This window comes from Ceratotherium simum, chromosome 28 (genome assembly GCF_057802395.1).
Source record: "Ceratotherium simum simum isolate JZ-2026a chromosome 28, ASM5780239v1, whole genome shotgun sequence".
In the NCBI taxonomy this organism is placed as follows: Eukaryota; Metazoa; Chordata; class Mammalia; order Perissodactyla; family Rhinocerotidae; genus Ceratotherium; species Ceratotherium simum.
Window position 1 is genome coordinate 8523602 of NC_141927.1, and position 21966 is coordinate 8545567.

Genomic DNA, 21966 nt, shown 5'->3' on the forward strand with positions numbered 1-21966 from the left:
GTATTATTTTATGTTCCTACAAAACTTTAACACATAAGACAGAAACTAGATTGGTATCAATAAGAAACCACCAGAGACAGACGAGAGGCTAGAGTAGATCAGCTCATCTGAGACAAGATCAAGAAAGAGGCAGCATTGGCAGTGGACGTCAAAATTCCTACCAAGCGTGAGGTCACGCTGACGTTCTCAACATCATACAGAAAACTAAGTAAACAGTAAATCCAGCACTGAAGTAGACAAGGCCAGGGTATACGCAAGCCTAGTGTCATAGTCCATCATGGAGGTCGAAACCAAAATTAGACACCTGCTTGATTACAGTCCAGGACAGCAGATCGCTATTGTTTCTTCTACTCACAGTCCATGGCTTATCTTTGCCATCCTGGCATTTCAGCTCCATTTTTGCTTTCTGGAGCTGTGCAGTGTGAAGGAGAAATGCAGAGACTCAATATAATGTTGGTTTGTTTTATTGTTAAGTCTCTTTACCACATCCTTAATCCATCTCATAAAGCAATCTTCAATCCTCATGCTTATATCTTCCTAGCCAACAGATTTCTTTTTTGGAATAGGGCAAGATATAAACATGCAAATAGATAAATATTTTTAGTCAAATCTAATTCCGCTTCACATTATTCCCAAAAGAGAAATTAAGATATATTATTTTCCCATTTAACAAATAAGGAAATTAAGGGACCAAGAATTTAAGCAGTATGCCCTGACAGTAGAATGAGTCACAGCAGAAACTGATTCACTGTGACCATCTAAACTTTTCTCCCTAACCACCAGCCTCAAATTATTTTTGGTCCCTAATGTGCACCTCAAAACAGCAAGACAAGTACATAAAACCAACAAACAGTTGCCAGGTCTGAGAGAGGAAAGAACAGAGAGAAAAGCAGCATCACTAAACCCTGACTTTGGCCAGTAAGATTTAGGCAACCGTTTCTTGAATTTTAAATGAAGCAACTGGGCTAGAAGCCTCCCAGGTCCTTCCAGAGAAAGGCTACAAGGCCAAGTCTCTGAGCCAGTGTGTTTTGGAAAAAGCCAGTTCCACTGGGTTCTGTGTAGCTACCGTACTAGGTAAATGAGAGACTGACACCCACAGCAACTTCAGAGGAAAGTGGACACTTAGTGCTGCCAAAGTGGTTGTTGACTACCCAACCGAGAGAGACGTGTTAAGACTTACTCAAATATTTATTTGTCAGGCCTTTAATCTGAAAATGATGCCCTGGCTTTCACAAAGCAAAGTGAAATCTGCTATAGAATGTCCCCAGGCCTCAATGCTGGCTTCCAGCCCAGCATGGGGAGGGAGAAGAATATGCTTCAGCAAGAGGACAAAAGACTCTACCATCCCCTAGAACTGTTCAACTGCTTTTTTTAGCTTATTTTATTCTTGGCTTGGTTGTTTGCTTGGGTGGATACAAAATCTTTAAAAAGTGAGAAATGATGCAGAATTCTCAGTCCTCCTACCCAAGGATGCAGTCTGCTAGCATATTCACAATTGAGGTCTGCATCTCTGACCTTCCCAGGCTGTTTTTCCCTTCTTTACTCCTTTTGTATTGAATGTGTACTGTAAACTCACACAGCTGGAGTATGTACACAATGTCTCCATTATATTTCTAATCCTGAATGGAATGGATTAAACTATCAGCATTCTCTCACCTGGGCACTTTTCCCTTTACAAGAATTCTTTTAAAAAAGAAAAAAAAAAAAAAACCTGTTTATACGTTTACACTGACAAGAGCTGAGAGAGCCTGAATCACAAAAATAATAATTATAATAATATTAGAATTATTATTACCATCTCTACTATTATAAAAAAGAGCACATCCCTTCTTCACGTTATTGAAGCTCCTGTGAATCGTTTGCATCATATATCTCCCCCAAAGAGAGGAAAGAATAAAGAAGCATACAGGTCATTTGGTCGATTACTTGTCAGTTTAATTCTTTTCATCCTTGAATACTCCAAACTGGGTCAGGAGCCCCATGGCTGGGCCACATGGCACCTGCTCTCCCCTCTGTTCTGGCACTTACTATACGACTCTGTTCTTCCCTCCCTTATCTGTCTCTCCAGGTCTGCTTGCCCTCACCATAGGATCCCATTATGTGTTCATGTGTTGGCATTGAGAAGATGGTGTTGTAGATCTATATCTTATTTTCTTGGGCTTGTTACAAAATGCCGATTCCTGGGAGCTCAGGAATGCCCTCTAGGACTGCTTGGTCCCTTTATGCTGGAAGACCACTGCCATAGTGTTTCTCCTTAGGAACTATGAATACATAAAAAGTACATGAAAATATCATTGGCTAGAACCCATTTAAGTGATTAGGAAACAAATTTTATCACATGATGGAAATTTACTTACTTTTGTTGACTTCAGTATAAGTTTCTCAGAAATAGCTTACTCCCTGCAAGAATATAGTGTCTTAAGGAACCAGAGATGATTTTCTAACCCTGGCTTTATATCTGAATCACCTGAGAAGCCTTTAAGAAAATACAGATCCCAGAACTTACTCTATACCTACTGAATCAGAAAATTTGGCGGAGAATCTCAGAATTGTTTCTGAAAGCAATACGATGTACAAAAATATATCTGAAATTAATAATCTTCTATGTCCCTCCCCAGTCCCTACCTCCACTATTCCTCCAAGAGGACCAATGTTAACACCTGCTATGTATAGTTCCACTCCATTAGCATGCCCATATACACACACACAGCTATCTAAGAATACATAATAGAGTTGAATTTGGGTGTGTTTAAAAAATAGGGGCGACACCACATTTACCAATTAGAAGAGTGCTGACATATAAAAATGTTATGAAATATAGTTACTGTTTAATTTTATTCTTATAACAAAGAGAGAAAGATACATAGATATGCAAGATATTAACAGAAACTAGATATATATGGTAGGATTATGAATTTATCTTCCTTCTGATTATCTATGTTTTCCAATTTTTCTACACTTATTGATTTTGTTATAAGAAATTTAACTTTCCAAAATTATTTAGTTTCAATTAATTTGCCAAATTTATTTACCACTAGAACACCATTCCTACATTAATGTATATTATTTGTTGTATTATGCTCATTGTTGTAACAAATCAATCCCTAAATGTAAAAATGTAAAATGACTCAAAGATAATAGAAGCTTATTTCTTGCTTGTTTACATAAGTTGCTAGGTGAAATGTTTGGCACTACCACCCTCCTACAAATAGTCATTCAGAGATTCAGGTTGACATGAGCTCCGCCATCTTTAAATGTGGCTTCTATTGTTTTCCTGGAAGTTGTCTCCTGTTCAAAAAGCCAGAAAGAGAAAAGAGTTTAAAGGTACAGAACATGGGAAGCTTTAATGGGTCTGACCTGGAAGGGTGCCCTTGAATCCACGGAGACCCTTTGGCTGGAGTTCTGTCACATGCTATGCCCGACTGTAAGGGGCACTAGGAAGTGGAGTCACTAGCTGGGGAGCCACTTCTCAGCAATGGCTCCATGTTTTAAACGGGGAACATGAATCTTTGATGAATCGGTAATTTTCTCTGCCACATTATGTTCCAATCACATCAGCTTTACTGACATTCCCTGAGTACTCCACGCCCTCTGTGCCTTTACTCACTGTCCTCTCTCAACCTGGAATATACTCTGCATACAACAAGCCTGCTTACTCTTCTAGCTTGGTTCCATTTTCTTGGGCTCCATCAGCCCCCATTCCTTTAGTCTGTTCTTTCATTCAGCTAACATTGTTTGAGGTCTACTACATGGCAGGAATTCTTCTAGGCAATGGGGAGTGAAAAGTAAATAAAAAAGACAAAATCACTAACCTCTTGGTATAGAGGTCAAGAGACAAACAAAAAAAATTTAGTAAACAAACCATATTGTAGGATGTGCAGCAGTAAGTTCTAAGAGGACGAATAAAAAAAATGGAAGAGAAATATGAAATTTCCAGGGGTGAATTTTTAGATAGGCTGTCCAGGGAAGGCAGCATTGAGAACAGGAGTTTAAGTAAAGACTTAAAGGAAGTGCGAGAGCTATGTATGTTAATATTTGGGAGGATTCTAGATGGAGAAAAGAGACAGTGCAAAAGTCTTAAGGCAGAATGTACTTGAACATGCGCCAGTGACAGCATGGATGACTGCACGGCTTAAGCATAATGAATGAAAGGGAGAGGAGGTTATGATGTCAGAAAGACAATGGGGCGAGGCCGATCACGTAGGACTTGCAGACCATTTAAGAACTTTGGCTTTTATTAAGAATGAGTTTAGAGCTATTCAAGGATTTTAAACTGAAGAGTGATATGATCTTATTTACTTTAAACAAGATCACCAGGTGTAGTAAGAAGATGTTATTTCACATAAAAAAAGGGATTTGGAAGATGTGATTAAGTTAAGGATCTTGAGGTGGAGAGCTTATCCTGGGATATCTGTGTGGGTCCAATATAATCACAAGGGCTCTATAAGAGGAAGGCAGGAAGTTCAGAGTCAGAGAAGAAGATGTGACAACAGAAGCAGAGGTAAGAGAGAGGGAAAGACACACACAGAGAGAGACAGAGAGAGAGGGAAAGATGTTACACTGCTGGCTTTGAAGATGAAGGAAGTGGCCACGGGCCAAGGAAGGCAGGTAACCTCTAGAAACTGGAAAAGGCAAAGAAACAGATTCTCTCCAAAGGTTTCCAGAAGGAACCACCCTGTTGACACCTTGATTTTAGCCCAGTGCAACCCATTTCAGACTCTGACCACAAGAACTGTGAGATAGTAAATTTGTGTTGTTTTTTTTTCTTATCTTTTTTTTTTTATTGCGGTAACATTGGTTTATAACATGGTATAAATTAAATTTGTGTTGTTTTAAGCTACAAAGTTCATGGTAATTTATTGCAGCAGCAATAGGAAACTAATACACCAGGCTGCCGTGTTGAGAACAGACTACAGGGAGCAAGAGCTGGAGCAGGGAGTCCCGTTAGAGGACCACTGAGGTAACCCGGGAGAGAGAGAGGAGGATGGACCGAACCATGGGGTGCCTGGGTGGTTAGTGAGAAAAGGTCAAAGTCTGGAAATATTTTGAAGGTAACACTGACAGAATTTTCTCAGAGCTTGCTTGTGAGGTGTGTGAGAAAGACAAGTGAAGAAGGACATGGAAGTTGGCAGCTTCGGCACTGAAAGGGAGTTCCTATCAAGGAGATGGGGCAGGACGAGCTTGTTTGGGGAAGTAAGAATCAACCATCCCTCTTCTCTGCCACATATAGGACTTGGTTATTTTCTTTAGCATTAATTATACAGTCATTTGTGTCCATGTCTGTCCTTGAGGCTAGATGATAAGCACGGAAATCTCTACTATGCATTTTCAACTTAAGAACTTTGCTAGATACAAAATTATACAAAAGGTGGCTCTTCAACCTATGTCCAGCACACAGTGATGGGACAACTTCTGGAAACAAAACCCACTATTAAATAGAGGATTATCTGCACCTGAGACCAAAAGCCAGGTCCCTGGATTCTTTGATTCCACAAAGCACTAGCACAACACCTTGCAAAGACTAGCCATTCAATTGGTGTTGGTTCAACTGCACACATGCTCTTCCAATAACGACTTATGATTAAATCATCAGTTCTGCTTCTGTTTTCCAAGACAAGGGATTGAGAGGAAAAAAAGTAAGGCAATTCTTAACCTATTTATGAGAACTTCCCATTCAATTTAAAATTATTCCATTTCTCCCATGGAAAAATAGAAATAAGCAACATATTATCATCCAAGCTTCAGACAGTAGGGATGTATGGACTTGAATTATACCATGAATTGCAGATAAACACTAATTTGTAACCCAGCCCAAAGACCTTCATGATTCATGAAACGTGTCTCCCTTAGCGTTGGAGGAAATAACTCCCTTGAAGTCAAGTCATGGATCCAACTGTCTACCAAAGAGATCTACTAGGCATTCTATAGGCATCTCAGACTCAATCTTTCCAAAACTGAACTATTTCCATACCCACTTCACCTAAGGCCCCTCAGAATAAATCTGCTCCTCTCATAATGGTCTTTATCTCTGGAGATGAAAACTCATATTTCCAATCTCTCAGGAAAAATAGAAATAAAAACACACTTGCTCACATGAAATGCTACTGTCCTAAATAAGGAAGCTATCGCTTTTCCTTTTGTTTACTGCACTAAATGCTAGTTCCCTGCAGCAGAATCAGCAATCCACTCCAAGGAAGTAGTACTGATTATAAACAGATATAATAAACTTTGTGACTATATCCGCATCCCCATTTAACCTATTACTCCCTCCTGGCCATCAGGAAAACTTTTTGTGAGTAAAGGATATGGTGTTTTTAAGAGGCAAGTTGTAAATCTATATGTGATACTACGTCTGTCTTCAGGAATAAATCAAAAGAAACAGATATTTGAGGCACCATTTTTCACTATTCTTTTATTTTAATATTGCTGATGTATTTCACTTAAGGCTATTCAAGATAAAATAAAAGTTAATAGACTCTTTAAAAGGCTGGACTTTGAAACAGTTGCTATTGGTGCAAGATAGTATTTTGAAAAAGAGGTTCAATCCACACCTCATATCATACACTAGAATAAACTCCAAATGGATCATAAAAAAAACAAATAAATAAGATCAAACAAGTGCTAGAAGAAGACACCGCTGAATTCCTCGGTAGGCTGAGTAAGGGAAGTAGCATTTCTAACTATGACTAATATTCCAGATGCAATAAAAAGAAAAATATTCTACTACATTAAAATTCAAAAAAACTTTGCATGAAAAATAAGCTAAATAAAACACAAATGACAAACTGGAAGAAAATAGTTTTGACTTCATCAGAAGTAAAAACATTTCTTTTTGAAAAACACTGTTAACAAGAAGTAATGGCGGGGCCAGCCCGATGGCGCAAGCGGTGAAGTGTGCGTGCTCCACTGCAGCGGCCCGGGGTTTGCCAGTTAGGATCCTGGGTGCACACTGACGCACTGCTTGGCAAGCCACGCTGTGGTGGCGTCCCATATAAAGTGGACGAAGATGGGCATGGATGTCAGCCCAGGGCCAGTCTTCCTCGGCAAAATAAAGAGGAGGATTGGCAGATGTTGGCACAGGGCTGATCTCCTCCCAAAAAAAAAAAAAAAAAGGAGTAATGGCGTCACAGACTGAGAGCAATGTTTGCATTATTTGATAATAACTTGTGTGCAGAATAGATAAGGAGCTCTTCTAACTGAAATTTAAGAAAACAAACATGATGATTAAAAACTAATAAAATCAATAGGCAAATGATTTGAACAAAAACAGACACTTCACCAAAATAGTAGGTACGATCTAAACATTTTCACTGTAAGAACAGAACAGGCTTGGACACCAGTTTCCTAGTAAAACACTTAATAGCTTGAAGCTATTAATCATTGCTGATTCTCATTTAGCTTGTCCACTTATTATAACTTCAAAGAATTTCCTCATGTCCTATCGCTATCAAACGATACACACCTTTATCTGAAGAAGTCAGAGAGGACCCAAACCAATAATGCTCTACCATGATATCTTTTAAGAACGTCACTTACATTATAATTCCTAAAAAGAGAAAGCAATGTAAATGATGTCTAAATGAGAGCCATCTCAATCAAATTTCTTATACGGGTAATCTAACGATATTCTTCAGGCTGATTCATCAAAAAGAAATAATAACAGTCATCTCCAATACAACAGGGAGGATATTTTGTTAGATTTGATAGACAGTAGAAAACAGCCAGAGCTATAGCTCACTCCAGAGTATAAACAAGATTGTCTCATACTTAACAGTAAACCTAACCCATGACAAGTCCTCCAGAACATCGGATATGTCTCGTTTGGAAATTTAGGAATCATTTCTACCCTTATAATATCTATTTAGTGGGGGGCCGGCCGGGTGGCATAGCAGTCAAGTGTGTGCTCCACTTTGGTGGCCCGGGGTTCGCAGGTTAGGATCCTGGACGTGCACCGAAGCACCACTTGTCAAGCCATGCTGTGGCGGCATCCCACATAAAGTAGGGGAAGATGGGCATAGATGTTAGCCCAGGGCCACTCTTCCTCAGCAAAAAAAGAGGAGGATTGGCACCAGCTGTTAGCTCAGGGCTGATCTTCCTCACACACACACACACACACACACACACACACACACACACAAAATAATATCTACTTAGTGATTTAGGAAATGAGCAAATATCTGGCCAGTTTAAATTAATTTTCCCCATTATTTACTACTTCAATAAACATGTATCCTTTTCCATGTGGAAGAACAGAGAGTAAACTAGAAATAAAATAAATATACAATTTCCAAGGCCTATAAGTGGCAAGGAAGTAGCATGTCAGTTACTGTGAGAGAGAAAACAGGATGTTAATGATAACTCAATGAAAAAGTCATAAGGCAACAAACAGTTTGACGTGCTTGAAGAATGAACAGGAGAGTGAAAGATAATAATGGCAGAAACAACATTAATCGAGCACTTATTTGGCTCAAATTACCATTCTAAGTACTTTACTATATTAAAACGTTTAATTGTTACAATAACTCTGTTATTATTTCTGTTTTACAGATAAGGAAACTGAGAAAGAGATTGTTGAAATAATTTGCCAAGGTCACACAGCTGGTTAGTGGAAGAACCTATACTCAAATCCAACAAATTTCTCTGTAGTAATGAATTCTAGAGGTAAGTGGCTGCTGAATCATGAAGGAACATGTAGGCCAAGGTTAGGAATTTGGATAAACAACATGATTCTCTTCATGTTTCAAAATGTTTTCCTATGTAAACTGTACTTATACAACTAATAATAAAGTGAGAGTGATATACAATTTATTAACTTGAAATTGGAATTGAATCTTGCCTTTTTGTTTTCCATTATAATTCTTTTTAAAAAAAAATCCGGGTCCGGCCCCATGGCTTAGTGGTTAAGTGCGTGCACTCTGCTACTGGCGACCTGGGTTCAGATCCCAGGCACCCACCGACGCACCGCTTGTCCGGCCATGCTGAGGTGGCGTCCCGCATACAGCAACTAGAACGATGTGCAACTATGACATACAACTATCTACTGGGGCTTTGGGGAGAAAGAGGGAAAAAATGGAGGAGGATTGGCAATAGATGTTAGCTCAGGGCCAGTCTTCCTCAGCAAAAAGAGGAGGATTGGCAGTAGATGTTAGCTCAGGGCTGATCTTCCTCACAAAAAAAAAATAATAATAATCCTAGTTTTTAGAGCCAAGAGCTAAGCATTTATTTATTATGTACACTCCTGGAAAATCTAACATTCCCCCACTCCAAGGTTTTTAAGAAATCCTATTGTGAAAAACATTGAAAGATGGCAAAGACTGGTGTTTTTATTTAAAGAATAAGGATGCTTGTCCAAAACCAACTTGAATGATAGAGAATCTATAAAAAGCAAAGCACAGCAGATAAACCTACTTGAAAATCTTATTTCCATGACAACAGAAACAGCATTAAAGGGCCAGCACACCTCTGCAATGCGTCATTGCCGACATATTCAATCATCTAAAATATTTTGAAGAAAAGGAATAATCTTTCATATACAGGCTAAATTATAACTAGTTGAATGTATGAAAACGTGCTAGCCATTTTTAAAAACAGAGAGATAAAAAGCTGATGTTTTTAATAGTCATATACAGATTAGCAGGTTTTCTGCTGATTCTGGAAAATGCAGAAATAAAATGTAAGATATAAACTGATATTGCATACAAAATATGAGTTTTATAGTTTCTATATTTATCACTCAATTTATCATTTTAAAAAACATCCAGTTAATCTATATTGTTTTAAGATAACATAGAGAGTGTCTGGTCATGAATATACACGTAGCCAAAATAATTTTTTATTTAAAAAAACCCAATATTATTTTATAATATGAGACATACATAGTCATTCATACTTGGTTCTTCTGTAAATTGGAATTTACTTTTTGGTTTTGTATACATAAAACATTTGAGAAAATTCTAGAAAAATAGCTTTCATCCTCTAAGGTAATAGCAATATTTTGTACAGAATTCCTTTTTGGGATAATCTTTCTAAGGCTTCCTAAATTTAAAAGATTCTCCAAAGACAAATTTAGCATTAAATTATGTAGGATAATTTTGACTATGCTATTTAAAATTACATATATATTACATTACATATTTTAAAGGCATTATGTACTGAGTTTGGCCTCACAGAAACCCAGTGGAAAGTGGAAAGGACAGACATTGTTTTCAATGTTTTTTCATTGGTGAGGTATTTGATGCTCACAAACATTACATGCTAAGTGGCCATAAAAAGAATAAACACTGTTCTTTATGTTTCTATGTCCAGCTTTTTTCTGCTCCAATGATGCTAGCTGCCACACTGAATTTAAAAGATTAAGAATTGTCATCATAGTTCAATTTAATTACACTTTAGTAAGAATGTGAATTAATAGTTTTATGCAAAAAATAAAAAAGAGGGCATTCTTAATCCTCAATCTGTGCTTACTTAATTACAATAACAAGTGATGCAAAATTTGTTTTTGATTTGAAATTTATCAAAATTATTAGCTATGTACCTATTCTTTATACCATCAGCAGATATATTATATATATATATATATATCTCAAACTTCAAGTGGGAACTCTTTCAGTCTCTAACTCTATAAAATAAATATGTCAATCTCTCTACAGCCATGAATGCTAGGAAAAATGACCCCTTTCCAGAGCATAGGAGGATGAGTTGGAAAGCCCACTGGATCAGACCACTTCATCTGTAATCCTAATTCTATCACTAGAATGCTGAGTGACCCTCACAAAGTTACTTAAAGCTGCTGAGTCTCTGTTTCAACACACAACTTAGGGCTTTAGCAGAAAAGCAAACCACAGACTCTACTCTCAAGAAGTTGGGACCCAGGTCTACTTTATGGATGGATGACCTGTGGAGTCATGTGGGACTCCATACTTAGAAAAGCCCAGTGCTTGGTTTAATGCCCTACTGTAGCTCCTTTGAAATTCTTTTCTTTTTGTAATCGAAACTTTTTATTTTGAGATAATTGTAGATTCGCATACAGTTGTAAGAAATAACACAGAGAGTTCTTGTGTCTCCTTTAACCAGTTTCTCCCAATGGGAACATCTTGTAAAACTATAGTACAAATTCCAGATGGGCATGATGCATTCTGCGAAGAGGGAATAAGATGGAGCTTGTTTCTATTTTTGATGTTTTAACAGTTTATTTTGAAGGTCATTTTTAAAACAAAGACAATCTGAGAAAAGACTGCACAGAATACACTCATGAAATAAGTATGGTGATTAAATCAAAATAAGAGAATATGTTCTCTTCTGCAACTCCAGAAATAAGTTCTGTTGTCCTTAAGGTTCTTATACTCCCCAAAAGCGGAAAAGTCATGGCAACTAAAACTGCCTCTTAATCATGTAAAGCTGTTTTTCTGTTCTTCCCAATAAGACAGTTTTGATCTTCAAACTGTGCCCTTTTTTTTTTTTTAAGAGATGATGCTGGAAATTCAAGGGGATTTGGTGGTCCTTCCTTCACAAGGGCAGCAAGTCCTGGCAATAAGACGGGCACAACTGTCTGAGCAGGTAGGCACAGGTGGCAGACTGGAGATCTACCTTCTACTCTGACGACTTTTCTGCATTAATCTTCCCATTTCTACGATACTCTCGACATTGTCTGTGAGGCTGTACTCAGAGTGAGGATTTTCTGCAACCTGTGTCTTGTCCTTCCAGCACCTGCTCTGGCTCCACAGCGGATCCTGCAAGTCATAGTCCCTGGACACCAGTCCATGCCCAAGCCATTGGCTCCTAAGAGCTCGGCACCTTGCCACAATATTTTCACGTTGCACCAAGGCTCCCAAATTATGTAGCCAGTCCTTGTTGGGATAATTGCTTAGAGGCAATTTCATCTGTGAAATAAGGCAACTGGATACATTCATCACTGACAAAGACCCTCAGCTTGATCAAACTTTAGACAGGCTCCTCTGAGCCCTCTTTTCAACTAGGCTCTGAACTTGGGCCCCGTCCTCGACCTGCTTAGCCCAGTTTTAGGAAAAGTCCTGCTAAGTCAGATTAGAGAGAATCCCTCACCCTGGGTATCTGATCACCCTTGGTAACTGATCCAGGTCTTCATCTCCCACCTTTGATGTATGAATCCTTGGCCAGTTTAGCAAGAATCCACCTACCCTTTTGCCTCCTCTTAGTAATTTTCCAACCACTAACCCTCTTACTCTGCTCCTTGGCCACACATCCCCCACTGTCTTTGCTGTATTTGCAGTTGAGCCCAATCTCTCTCCTCTGTTGCAACAGTCTTGACTCCTTTTGCAGGAGTCTTGGACACGTGCCAGAATAATTTTTATTTCACATGACAAATATAAAATTACTATATGAGTCTAAATCTCTCTCCCTGAATAAAACTCTCACTTTCAAACACAGAGGTCATGGGATTCTCAAGGTAGTCTAGAAGACAGAGCAGTCTGTCAAATTCCTCCCCCACAAGGCTGAGCAATCTCAAACCTGCTTTACCCTCTGTCAACATTACTTCTATTCAAATGGCAACATTTTCCCTCTTCACTGTATAAAACCAAAAATGTGAAATATCCTTCAATTTCAAAGTCTTATTTTGGTCTTTTGTCTTGTCTTGATTTTTCCATTTTAGGTTTCAACGACAGAACAATTTTCTTTTCTCTACACAGACAGCAGATGTTCATTTTCACACAGAAACCGATTTCATGTTTGCTCTTCTCGACATCCTTTAAAATCCAGTATTATTAAAACGGGGGAAGATCTCAGTGACCATCGTCCATGATCATTCAGATCATGAAATGGTGGTTAAAAAAGTCTTGTAGCTTGCACAAGACTTATCTCAAAATATCTAAGTTATCTTAAAAATAACTTAGGATTCATTAAATTCCTCTTAATTTTCTTTTAAATACTTATGTCTGATTTTCTTATCACTGCCAAGAATTTATAAGTGTCTCTTGGGCTCAGGGTATTGAGTTTATTTTTTTATTATTTTAATTTATTTTTTATTGAATTTATTTTTAAAAATTTTCTTTATACATTGCTCTTTCTTAAGAAGATAGGTATAGGTGAAAATTATCTTAAGCTCTTTCACCTTTTCCAGATATAAGGGCTAGAGAAAAGGGTCTTATTATATATGATCTAATATTTGCATTTATCCTGGCTCTACATCAGCTGAACTAAATCCTCTTCCAACACCTGTAACAGTGCTGGTATCTTGAATTATTCCTTTATACTCAATAACAACACCAAAAAAGAAACCGACTTTTTTTTTTTGTAACAGAAGTCAATTAAGAACATTTTCTCAGTTAATTGCAGAAAATATGAGTGTATCCTTAAAATGTTCTTTCATCGTGGTGGGTCTATGCCAATGAGATATAAGATTATATTTTCAAGGACTTCTCAGCCAAGTGTTTATAATTACAATAAACAAACACAAGTTCCCATTGTAGAGGAAAGGGTGCTCCACATTATTCATTTCTAACGTAAATATTTTACTTACAGGGATAACATGATTTTCTCAGAGTTTACTTCATTTTACGAAACAACATGGAATCCTATATTAAATTATTTTAAATTCTTGAATAAATGATATATTGATTAGTAACTTCTCATTCACGTTAAATGTTCACTTATCACTGTAAACATCTATACATGCATCAAGTTACCATTCTGCTTATGACCTCATATTCACCACTGAGTGAGTTAAACTACATTTAAATCTCCTCAAAACAAAGAATATGGAACCAAAAATGCAGGTTTCACTTCAGATTACTCTTTCCCTCACCCTTACCCAGTCTGATGAAATTCCTTCTCTTGAAATTTCTGTAATAATTTAGATCTTTCTATTCCCACAATTTCCACATTTAGCAATCCTTATCTGGATCGTTACAACAACACCCCAATTAGTTTCTATGGTTCAAAAGCTCCCCTTCCTAATATCGTCAGGACAATCCTCATAACAGGGATTTTCTCACATTAACCCCATTCTAAAACACTTTCTCTCCATTATTTAAATGATTGAATTCATGAATCTGGCTCCAAGCTACCTGTGTAATGTATAATGCACTGTACCCTTTCTTATACTTTATACGAGGGACAAATCAAATAATTTGCTATTCTCAAAACACACCCCAAAAGTGCTCAAGCTCTTCTCTTGGCCTGGACTGCCCCTCATTCCACTTTAGTTTTCCAAATATTAGCCAACCTCAAGTTCACAGCACCTGTCCTATATGAAATATTTATTGAAGTACTGCAAGGGACTGAACATTTGTGTTTGTGCCCCCCTCAAATTCACATGTTGAAACCGGAGCCTCAGTGTGACGGTGTCTCGGAAGTGGGGGCTTTGGAGGTGATTAGGTCATGAGGGTGGAGCCCTCATTAATGAGATTAGCACCCTTATAAAAGAGACTCCATATAGCTTTCTCACTCTCTTTCTGCCACGTGAGGACACAGCGAGAAGACGGCCATCAATGAACCAGGAAGCAGGCCCTCACCAGACACTAAATCTGCCGGGACCATGATCTTGGACTTCCCCAACAGTGAGAGAGAAACGTTTGGTGTTTCAGCCACCTAGTCTGTGGTAATTTGTTACTGCAGCCTAAACGGACTAAGACAAGTACCCTTTCCAAATCTTAATATTCCATGGGGCTAGCCTGTTGCATAGCGGTTAGATTTGTGGGCTCCGCTTCAGTGGCCCAGGGTTCGCAGGTTTGGATCCCAGGTGTGAACCTGCGTACAGCTTATCAAGCCATGCTGCGACGGCATCCAAAGCATAAAGTAGAGAAAGATGGGCCAGTCTTCCTCACACACACACACACACACACACACACGCAGAAAATATTCCATAACACTGTGTCTCTGCTCTCAATTTTGCTTTTAAGTCACTTATTCCAGTTTACCGTATATTTAAACAAAAGAAAGAAACTATTATTTCAATGATTCCCAAATTTTTGTGGATCATAGGCCCTTTTAATAACCTGATAAAAGCTTTCGACCTTCTATCCCATCCCTCTAAAAATGATTATATGAAAACCAACAAAGTTTTGTGTACATTTTTGGTGTTTCAGGAAGCTCAATATGAAACCATGCTTTAAATTCCTACAAAATTCAATTTAAAAAACCTAGAATATTGGAAAGAAAATTTAAACATTGATTTTTCTCTCAAGAAACTTACAGGGAGGAGCACCCAGAGGCAGGGAGGCTGATTTATCTATGTAACCCCTAGGCACTATGCCCTCGACATATGTCATAAGGCCTTGAACCTGAGAGGAACTCTGGTTTAATTAAATACCAAGTATATCATTATGTTTTTATTTCTTTTATTTCGAAAAGAAAAGTATTACATAGCAAATAATTGGTTAATATATTTACTACTTTTAATGTTCAGAAAACACGATTTTTTCTTAGTGATTAGAGAAATGGATGTATTGAAGCATAAGGGTGCCTACTGCATTTGACTGATTCTGCCATATTGCATGACAATCCAAAAGTCTGTATAACAGGATATTATGCAAAGTATCAAGAAATAGAGGTATAGAATATTAAATTCAAATAATCTCATATACATAGCAATTATATTAAGTACTTTAATACAAACATCCAAAGCTTCTATGTGCTTACTCAATCTTATACCTGTAAGACGTGTGCTTCAATGGGACTTACTCTAAATATGAAGGAATGAAGGTGAGTTCAATGTGCATTTGTCTTCATTTTGAGCTCAAAACAAACAATATTTTTGGAATATTTTTGTTGCGAATATAAGCTGTATAAGTAAGAGCCAGCAATCAATGAATTTCCCTTTTTAGCTTAAAGCATACTGGAACAGATAGAAAAAGACATAATGCAGATAGTTACTAAACCAAAGTAGTAACTCAGTGTAGAAGCAGGAGGCAGTATGGCCTCACAGAGAAAAAGAAATAGAATACTCCGTCCAATACATGTTCTAATAAGTGAACTTAAGACTATTTCACATACTGCAGATTTTCATTTGAAACTACCCACTGTATGCTCTCCTTTCCTTCAATCTAGAAACAACGTTTCTATACGTACATATGCCCATTATGGCAAACTCCTATCCTTAAGAAACTCACAGTATTTTCTAACCAAGAACAGTATTCTTCAAATAAAATATTAAATTGTTTAATTCTCTCTCAAGATCATATCTTCATTTCTCTTCTGCCCTCCCCACCAACCCCTGATACCTAGTTTTTTTTCCATTGAAAGTTGGCAAGATAGCTCATAGAGCTCTTTTTGAATAGTTGTCAAGACACCAAGGCTGTAAGCTAGTGACTCAAGGCAGCCGCATGCGGAAACAGCGTTTTCTGGAACATTTGCAGTAATGTATCATCGTTTTTAAGGACAGCCTGTTTTGTAGTTGTCTGGCCTTCCAAGTTTCAAAGATAGCAGCCCCTAATGAAAAGCCTTTTCATACATGAATACATTTCCATTTGTAGCTCGGAAAGCCAATGAATTGAAACTATTTGATGTCTTTTGGGCCTCACTGGATGAATGTGTTCTTAATTGGATGGCCTTAACTCTTCCTTCGCATTTTATGTTTAAGTTCTAAAACTATCCAACTGTCTTACAGACTTTAAAATAAAATATTTTACATACTATTCTTGAGGTTAAGAGGCAAACTAAGTTATGATTAAGACCTCCAGTAGTCGACCCGAGAACATATTATAACTTAGAGCCTAGCATTAGGCATAACAGGTACCAAATTCTAGCTTTACCTTGTACTAACTGTGATATTCTTAGAAAGTCATCATCCTGGCTTACCTTCAATTCCCTTTCACATAAAATGAGAATATTAATAATTTGCCTACCAAAAAGAAGTGTTCTGAAAATTTCAGAGGATGATGTCTACAATGCTCTTGGCATATGTTTCTAGTACACAGCAATAAATATTATTTATTAACTAATAAACATAAAACCTAATAAATACTGTTATTGTTATTATTATTAAACTAAGGAGATATTACAATAATTTTGGAGCTTTATTGATCTGTGTGTAAATAAAAAAAATCTGAGTAAGAAACTAATAAGACAATAAATATATACAATTCAGATTCATAGTAGAAGAGTGATAAGCCATTCAATTTTAATTTTGGATTTTTTACTGTTGTTCAACCGATTCACTTACAAGGAAATCATATTGAACGGTATGAAATATTGTTCCTTGATAATTGTTTCTATGTATAAAATTTATTAATTTCAAAATTGGTGATTAACTTTATAAATCTTTATAGTTTCATAGTGTAAAGGATTTTCCTATTCAGAGGTACGGATAATCTTCCTATCCAGAAGTAAGTACTAGCTCATCTGCTAAGGGAAGTGTGGTAAACGCTGCACCAAATATTCATATGCTCCCCAGTTCTCTCAGTCCCTTTGCAGTTGGATGGGACCCTGTGACTAATTCTGGTTGATCAATTATGAGCAGAGAACCTCTGTGTCACTTCTAAGCAAAAGCTTGGATAAGAGATTTGAGCAATACAAATGTGTGTCTACTTTTTTGGTTTATGAAATATGATAGAAGTTGAGTCTCCATTGGCCCAGTGCTCTAAGTAACTATGTGGCACAAAGTTTCCTTATGATCCACATCAGACCTGTGGCATCCACAAAAAATAATCCATTGATATCAAGCCACTAAGATTTGTGAGTTAATTTGTTATTGCAGCATCATCTACCCTGCTCTGATTAATATAGAAATGGTTTCACTGACAAAGAGATGAAAATAATAGTTACATGGCATTAAGAATTATCCCTTGATAACTGTCTTTATCTATGATATTTCCCAATTTCATAACTTTTCTTTCATTTGATAAATAGATATTGGAACTTATGTTCCAATATGCACTTTTTCTGCTCAAAGTCATTGTCTTGTAAGAAAGAGAAGACACAAACATTTATAATAAAACATAGAATCATAGTGATACATAAGTACAGATAACGTGTTAAATCAATTTTGAGAATAGAAACATGAGCCCTACTAGAAGATTTCTGGGAGGGGATGCGAGATGGTCTAACTCTGGAAGAAGGGGATGCTTTTAGACATGTGTGGATGAGCAGAACATGGGAACAGAGTCATGAGTAGGAGTCCAGAATGAGAGAACAGCATGATGTAGTTCATAAACAAAGAAGAGTGGTTGAGACTGGAAGGAGGGAAGGATGAAAATAAATCAATAAAAAGTTACCATCCACCTTCATGTACTTCTACAAGAAATAAGAGATAAATCTGAGAACGTTATTTAAGTAACGATCTGAAGAGAGAGATGGACACTATTCAGTCTGAAAGAAGAAAACCCGGAAGGATTTTAATCAGGAGAGGAGCATAATTATACACTGTGCTTTAGGAATCTCCTGCTATAAAAGGGACGAATAGAGACATGACAATTAGTAAGAAGTTTATCACAACGCCCTGCATGGCCCATAACAAGAAACTAAATTAGAATGCCAAGGGGCTAAAGAGGGGAATTCAAGAGAGATGATGAACATTTTTAGGGATGCAGATTCAAAAAGTTGAGGAAAACAAAACTACGGATATGAGGACAGCAGGAAGCGAGGAGATTCAGATGTGAATGATGAAGGACTGTCATTAGAATAAACAAAACTAAGAAATGCAAGAACAGGGGCTGGCCCGGTGGCATAGTGGTTAAGTTCACACGCTCCGCTTCGGGGGCCCTGGGTTCACGGGTTTGGATCCTGGGTGTGGACCTACGCACTGCTTATCAAGCCATGCTGTGGCAGGTGTCCCACAGATAGAGTAGAATAAGATGGGCACAGACGTTAGCTCAGAGCCAATCTTCCTCAGCAAAAAGAGGAGGATTGGTGATGGATGTTAGGTCAGGACTAATCTTCCTCACAAAAGAAAAGAAATGCAAGAACAGAAACAGGTTTGGGATGAGGCAAATTGATTTGGGACATGCTAGCTTTGATACACTAACAGCACTCAGGAGGAAGATGAAGGTGGGTCTGGAAGTCAGGGAAGAGGCACAATCTAAGAGATGCATCCTTAACAGCAACAATAATCTGAGTTATTCCACCTCAAATGATTTGGGACACCCTAATGTCTATTTCTATAATACATTAGGAAAAAATGTATATATACACACACAGACATACATATATGTAAAACTAATATCCCTGCCAGTTAGGCGTTCTTTCTTTCCCTGTCATAATTTCAACAATTTTTCTTACTAGAAACAGTCCTCCTAAAATGCACAAAGTATATCACCACAGCCCATTTTCTCCTTTTTTCTGCCCCTTTGCTCTCTGGAGGCTGCAGTCTCCAACTGAATCTACAAAGGCTCTTGATGTGCAAGGACAGGACTTAATATCCAGGTTCCATCGAAGAGAGAGGGCACCTGGTCCGCTACCTGGGATAAAACAGGGCTCATGGATACAGCGGCTTTGGAGTAAGGAGGGGGACACGTGACCATCCTTTCAGGCTGACATCGCTTGCTCTATCTACAGGTGGCAAAAGATGCAAAGGAATTGTGATCTGCAAGTCCAGTTTGCCCACTGCAGAAATTTCATTCACACCCAAGGTTTTGTTTGGTTTTCAGTTTAATAATGAATTTAAATAATTTTCTATTCTGTACTGAGCTATAATTTACTCTATTATCTTTTAGTTTTCAGTAAAATCTGTTTTATCTGACAGACGTGTCAGCAGTGCTTTAACAAATGAAAAAAGAGGGCAGTGGCCACACACGAGGTACAGCTATGTGGGAAAAATGCAGCCTCAGGAAGTGATTGGGAATTAAAAGATCAGTTAGAGCAGGAATTTAGAAGAAGAGATATATACAAGAAAGCAAGGGGCCAGCCCTGGTGGCCTAGTGGTTAAATTCGGGCACTCTGCTTTGGCGGCCTGGGTTTGGTTCCTGGGCGTGGATTTATACCGCTCATTGCCGGGCATGCTGTGGTGGCGACCCACATACAAAATAGAGGAAGATGGGCACAGACATTAGCTCAAGGCGAATCTTCCTCAAGCAAAAAGAAGAAGATTAGCAACGGATATTAGCTCAAGGCGAATCTTCCTCAGGAAAAAAAAATAAAAGGAAGAAAGCTGTCAGGATAGGGTGTTGAACTCCCTCTAATACTTGGAATGGGAGCTCCAGTCATCTTATTAGACGTTAAACAAAAGGATGAGACCAAAAGGTAAAATCTATATTCCTAGCATTTGGTATTATTCCTGGGACATAATAGATATTCAGTTTGGAAAGAATATATAAATAAGTGGAAATGCATGAGAACCTGACGGAGAAAATATCAAGAGAAAAGAAAATGGAAATAAAGCAACTTTTAAAATAAACCTATATTATTAAAGGGTAGTAATAAGAAAGGGTTGATAAGAAGCGAGGGATAGTTAGAGAGACAGGTGGACCACCACCCACAGAAGTCTTGTGGTGCACAGAGCAAACGCAACCAGATCAAACAAAGAGTGGTTTTTAAAAATTTAACAGTTCTTTCAGGGCCCAGACTCATCTTCATTCTTGCTCTAATTTGCACTTTATTAGAGATGACAAAGAAATAGTTAAACATCCCCTTATTGCGTCATTATAGCTTCACTCCAAACTCTTTCAGTCTGAAAGTGCTTAGAGTTCATATGAATCATAAGTGTTTCTATGCCCAAATTTGAAAATGCACTGAGACTTTTTTTTTTTAACTTAAAGAGTGGAGTGTGGAAAATCATTTCAGAGTGCTAATTGTACAACATTTAAGTTTCTCTCCTATTTATTTAATATTCTGCTGCCTTTAAAATATAAAAAGGAAAGTCTCTTTTTGCTCCCAGAAAAATATGAAGAAAAAATCTTGACACTGTAATTAAAATGTGGAAATACTAATCAAATAAAATATTTCACATTCTTACAGCAAGGAGGAAATTAAAAAAGACGTACCCCTTGTATTAAACAATTTATAATAGATTACATAAGATGTAGCAAAGTGTCTGAAACAATACTCAATAAACATTGTTTTCCTTTCCTTAACATTGTACCTAAATGGGCCAGCCAGTCATTGCTGGCATCACATTTCTTCTCAGGTCTAACATTCTCTTCTTTAGGGTACATGATTCCTACAAAAGTTTGGTTATGGAAATCTCTGAAGATAATTGACTGCTACAATTAACATGCCTTATTTTTCCCCATTATTTATAATTTAAGGGAAAATTTTCAAACCACTTTAGTTCAAAGAGATTAAAGCACTTTAAGAATAATTTACCACTTCTATCCTTAATAATTAATACATATTTACAGTGATTACTTCCACTCAACACCCAAATATTATTGAAATGAGGCTTTTTTGGCACAATATCAAAAAGGATTATTTAATAAAAGAAAAAACCTGGAGCTAAGTTTACAAGAAAGTATTAACAAAAGAAGCTTTTCTTTTTCTCTTTTTACCTGATCTTACCTAAAAACTTAAATTGAAGCTTAACACAATATTAAGGAAGTATTAAATAATAGTGCAGTGTAAACCAGTTAATAATTGGGAAATCAAACAAGTTCTTTTTTTGGTGTTTTTCTTAGCTTTGCAAAGCCACAGAAACAATGAGATCAAGAAGTAAGAAAATCAGGAAATCTTTATTGCTCTTTACAAAGAATCAATAAGATTACCAGCAGAGTCATTCTCTGCTTTTATGTAAGGGGTTATGTTCTAAGGAATTTAGGAAAAAAGAGAAAAGACAATACCCAACAAATAGGAGTTGTGGCAACTTGAGAACTCACATGACTCACTGAGATTTTATTTCTCAGCAGTACTTTTGTAAGAAGATATTAATATCACTCAGTTACCAAAAATAAAAACTTTAAGACTTCTTAGCAAGTTCAAACAATCTTTGTAAGCCTAAACATTCTTAACTATTGCACTATCACAGAGTGAAATAGAGTCTATAAAATATATTTTATAACTGGTCCACATCAATTTAAACTGTAGCTACCCACTTTATCCTGAAATTAAATGCAAGCTGCCGAT

At 37.3% G+C, this 21966-nt stretch overlaps 1 protein-coding gene and 1 pseudogene across 3 annotated transcripts in view; both read right to left on the reverse strand.

Annotated features, from left to right (window-relative positions):
• GPM6A (glycoprotein M6A) overlaps window positions 1–21966 on the reverse strand; it is a 323217-nt gene that overhangs the window by 176990 nt on the left and 124261 nt on the right. The gene's annotated exons all lie outside the window — the stretch shown is intronic.
• LOC101396190 (protein dpy-30 homolog pseudogene) lies at window positions 11341–21062 on the reverse strand (annotated as a pseudogene).